The 5,003-nt window shown below is 49.0% G+C and overlaps 1 long non-coding RNA gene across 1 annotated transcript; it reads right to left on the bottom strand.

Moving 5' to 3' along the window:
- Positions 1-2,359: 2,359 nt before the first annotated feature.
- On the bottom strand, positions 2,360-4,222 carry LOC128847480 (uncharacterized). Its single transcript, XR_008446899.1, has 3 exons — positions 4,168-4,222; positions 3,569-3,830; positions 2,360-2,515 (listed from the first exon to the last, which is right to left on the bottom strand). It is a non-coding gene; the product is annotated as an uncharacterized LOC128847480 (long non-coding RNA).
- Between the last annotated feature and the right edge of the window lie 781 nt (positions 4,223-5,003).

Genomic DNA, 5,003 nt, shown 5'->3' with positions numbered 1-5,003 from the left:
AACAGGGCAGCAAAGGCAGCAGCAGACCAACAGGAGTGTGAGGCAAAAATTAGTCAATTGTGTGCCCAACCTAGTGCCCATAAGGGGGTGGTAGCAGCTGTAAGGTTGAGAGAAGATTGTGACTTACAGCCCCCTGGGAAAACAAAGATACCCCCCTGATGCTGTCCCCCAAAACCCATTTAACCCCAATTGGCCACACAGGCATACTGTTGCCCGTTTCCACAAGGGAGGTTAAGTGCATAGTTGCAGGAGCTGATCTTCCCACAACAGAGCTGGTCACAGATGTAGTAAGGTGGTCTCCTAGTCAAGCCAAGGCTATTGCTGAGAGACTGGGGCCACTGAACCGTGACACAGCCGTTGCATGGTTGGCCCGTGTTTGGCAAATGTACCCCTCTGCTGATGGCATGGACTTAACCCAATTGGCTCAGTTATGCGCCTCTCCTTGTGATGCAGATGCTCTAGACATAGGCATAGGTTCTTGGGAGCGGACTGCCCCTGGACCCCGGGAATGGATGATAAATGCTCTTAAAATATTACTGCCTGCATCTTCCCTTAAGAAACTGTATATAATGGAAGAGCAGAAACCAGGAGAGGCCCCAGAAGCTTACCGAATTGGAAAGAAAATGCTGGCAGCTCTCTCCGATTCATTCCCCCAGACGGAAGAGAATGGGATTATCACTTTCCAGTATCAGGGACACGAATTAGTACACAGCACTTATGCAGGACTAAATTCTCAGACAAAATTGACCATGGGGACTGTGGATTTAGAACACCTCACCTGGAGTGAACTAGTGGTAAAAATCAAACAGGCAGGAGATTTGCTGCGAGAAACTGGTGTCTTAAAAAGACAAGTCAGCAAAAAGACTACCTCAGAGCCCGTGCAGGCTATCACATTTACAAATAATGGTCCTCACTCTGCCAGGCACCCTCCCAATCTTAATTCCCCTGCCTCCCACAACCCTGGGCAGCGTTGAGCCAAGGAGACCCTTAGAAACATGATTTGGAAGGAGCTGGTGAATTTAGGGGAGGATATGGGAAAATATGATCGCCAGCCCCTCAGCATCCTGATTAATGCTTTGTCTCAGGTCATGTGGAAAACGGAGTTAATGCAGGGAGCTCCCCCACAACCCACTGCCCCGGTACGGAGTCCATCCCCCACGTCCACTCCCTGTCAGATCCCTGCCCCCTCTTCTGAGTGGAGGCTCTGGGAGTCTGACGATCAGTAGGGGTGCCTGGTTCCCCACGGGCCTCCCCAGCTGATCGCAAGACGTCAGTGCGATGTATGGAGGAGACCCACTGTTAGGGCTACAGTGGGGAACCCAGGGATGTTAGCCCAATTGCCAGCGGACAGGATCTCCGAAGGTTCAGCTCAATGAGTATGAGGGAGAAACTGTCTCCCGTGGTTTGTCTCTTGGGAGTGGCGATTTGCCTGTTAAGAAAGCCATCCCAATCTCCCAGTGTTTGTCTCTGAAAAGCCATGTTAGGGTTACCATACGTCCGGATTTTCCCGGACATGTCCGGCTTTTGGGGGCTCAAATCCCCGTCCGGGGGGAAATCCCCAAAAGCCGGGCATGTCCGGGAAAATCGGGAGGCTCGGCCGGGGCCTCTTTGTGCGGGGCCGGGCCGGGAGCCGGGCCCGCGGGTCGGGGGGCCGGGAGCTGGGGTCCGGGAGTCGGGCAGGGCCCGCGGGGCTGGGGGCCGGGGTTGGGGAGCCGGGCCCGCGGGGCTGGGAGCCAGGGGGTGCGCCGGGCCGCCGGGGGTGGTCGGCCGGGGCCGGCACCCCAGGGACCGAGCCGACCCAGGCTGGAGCCGCCGGGGGAGCCAGCCTGGGCTGGGCCGCGCCTCCTCCCCCCCCCCACACACCCCTTACCTGCTTCAGGCTTCCCGCGAATTAAATGTTCGAGGGAAGCAGGGGAGGGGGCGGAGACTTTGGGAGGGGGCGGAGTTGGGGCGGGGTCGGGGCTGGGGCCCCCGGGAGTGTCCTCCATTAGGAGGCACAAAATATGGTAACCCTAAGCCATGTGGTCTGTGACAAGGGGGAGGGAAGTTCAAACTGTCAAACTAGACAGTCAGAAAAGCAGTTTAATTGCCGGGGGAGAAACTGTCTCCAGTGTTCTGTCTGTGGAACAGGCAGAAAGTACCTCTCAGTTTATGCTGACTGAGGATTTGTCAGTTTTGCCAGATGTGATTCTGGACTCAACTAAAACCCAGGAAGGAAGTGTTCCTAGGACTGTGGCTGTTGGGGGTAATAACTTGCCCATGGAGGGAGATATCCCAATCTCCAAAAGTTTGTCTGGAAACAAAGGGGAAGAAATTCCAAACCTGGTGACTGTTAAGAATGGCAGTTTATCTGCTGGGGAAGAGTTTGTCTCCAATCTTCTCTCTGAGGAGCAGACAGAATGTGTCTCTCAGCTTCTGATGATTGAGGATATGTCAGTTGTCTCAGAAGTCGTTCTAGACTCAACTGAAACCCAGAAAGATGCTCAGGAAGATGTTTCTGCAGAGCAACCCGTAGCTGAAAAGGGAAAGGACAAAATTTCTGGGGAAAATGAATTATTGCCTAAAAGTACTCCTGAAGGAGTAAAACTTCTGCTAGCTTTTGCAAGCAGTTTGCTGCAACTGAAGGGGGTGGAAGTGAGTTGATTGAGTTAGCTCAGAATGAATCCTTGCCTGTAGAACGCAACAGTGTAGGTGCTGAGGAATTTGGTTCAGTTTCTAGCTGCCAAAGTTTCTCAGCTGTGTATGCATCCACGGACTTTGTTTTAGAAAGATCCAGGGTGGAAACCATCCCTACTAAAACCGACACTGCCGCTGTCACTGCTAAGCAGCTCTTTACACACACCTGGGATGGCTGCAGCTCAATTGTGAATTGGGCTGTTGAGATGAGTTCCTGTCTGCATTCTGTAAAACTTGCCCAGACCGGTATTGCCCTGGCCTCTTCTTTTGTCATTCAGTGTTGCACGCATTCTAAAACAATATGCATTTCCTCACCTTTTGGGGGGAAGCCAGACTTTGAGGCACCTGTTCCCCTACTTGGTGTAAACTTTGCTTGTGCCAATCAGAAACGACCACAAACAGGTTTTGGGCCCCGTCCCCTATGACACTTCTATGATGTCATAGTTGATGCTTTATGGGCCTGCCTGCCATGTGCAGGCAGGGAGAGGAGAAAGAAAAACAAATCCTGTGTATCCTGTGTACACCCGTAACCGAGCCTGATCACCTCGAAGCCTCTCTCTCAGCTCACGTGTTTCAAACAGAGTGTCTACGTTTGCCGGTCGTTATGCGTTGGTTTGTATTTGTAAGTATCAGTTATTACTAAATGCTGCATCTTTGTTTATAAATATTGTTAGTAGATATTTTAGTCATTGTGTGTTTTAAGTTTCATTAACTCTATTAGCTAATCAAACACTGCTCCCTTACCCCTTGTAATTATCCCCAATAAAACTTTACATTCATTAATTTTAGTTGTGTGTGTGTGTGTCTGCAGTTTGCATCGTGACCCATACTCTCCTTGCATCCCTTACCAATATAGTCTATTGCCACGTGCAACATGAAAACAGTTGTTCACCTGTATCTCCATTGCTGGTACATGGACGCTTCTCTTTCTTCTTCTGGAGGTCACATGCTGCCAAATTTCTTCACCGTCCCTCTGTCCACTCTGGGCAGCCTGCTCTGAATCTTCAGAACGTTGTGCCCGTACAAGCATATCCTGACGTCTGTCCAGGAAATCTTCATTTTCTCGTAGGCAACGCACGGTTGATACTTGTTTCTCCAGACCTAGAACCTTCTCTTCCAATATGGAAAGCAGCTTGCACTTTGTCACTTCTCTCCTGTGGAAGAAAGACAAACATGGCACAACTTGTGCAGGTTACAACAACTGAACGCTCACCTTCCATAACTGCTTCCTTCTAAGAGCTTCCTCAGCTCTTGCAGCAACTCACAGAAGCCCGCAAGATGCAAGCCTTAGTGGGCTCTCCTGAGGTGAACTCCCAGGCAAACTCCCCCTGCTAGCCTCCGCTGTTCACTGCTGACTGCCTTTTTATAACAGTCAGGCCCACCTGGAACAAAGCACTCCCAATTCACACCGTTCAAACAAACAATCAAACACTCAAGCACATGGTCAAACCGACAAACTGTCCCCTGCAACACAGACACTCAGATACTCACCAGCACAGCCCCCCTGATGCAGCACTTAGCGAACCTCCTCTCTGACAGATCCCAGGCAAACTCCCGCTGTTAGCCTCTGCTGTTTGCTGAATTACTCACCAAGTTAATGAATACTTCAGTTCTTACCCAAATACACGTTTACAGCCAATTCTTATTAACTAAACTAAAATTTATTAAAAGAAGAAAAGAGAGTGAGAGTATTGGTTAAAAGATCATTATACATACAGACATGAATAGAGTGCTTAGATCAGTTTCACTGTAGAGATGGTGCTTTAGAATTGCAAAGAGTCCTTTTCAGAATCTTTTCACGAGGTTATAGTCCATGTAAAAATGTTCGCTATCAGGGCAGTCCAGATGGGACTGGAGATCTCCATCTTATGACTCAAACTTCCTCTGAATAAAGCTTAACAAGATCGGAGAGAAAAGGATCAGGTCCCAAGAGTTTTTATACAGATTTTTGCAGCCTCTCATCAGCAGGCAGTCCTTGGGAGAACTATTGTTCACTAGGCTTTTGAAGTAAACTTCTATTTCCTAAGCATCACCAGTAATTAACCACATGAATTAACATAAGGTAATTATCCATAAAGAAGTTCATAGACAGTTTACCACAAACTTTAAAGAGACATGCAATGACATTATTACACCCAAGTTTCATCTACATGTTATTATTCCCTTTTGATCTCTGAATTAACAGAATACAGCCCTAGATAGGAACTGTTTGGTTCCATTGTTAACCTCTAACAAGATAAAGGCAAATATAGACTACTACAAGTATCAGAGGGGTAACCGTGTTAGTCTGGATCTGTAAAATGTGACGAAGAGTCCTGTGGCACCTT

This window comes from Malaclemys terrapin, chromosome 13, assembly GCF_027887155.1.
Source record: "Malaclemys terrapin pileata isolate rMalTer1 chromosome 13, rMalTer1.hap1, whole genome shotgun sequence".
NCBI classification, from domain to species: domain Eukaryota; kingdom Metazoa; phylum Chordata; order Testudines; family Emydidae; genus Malaclemys; species Malaclemys terrapin.
This window is presented reverse-complemented; position numbering and strand designations above follow the sequence as displayed.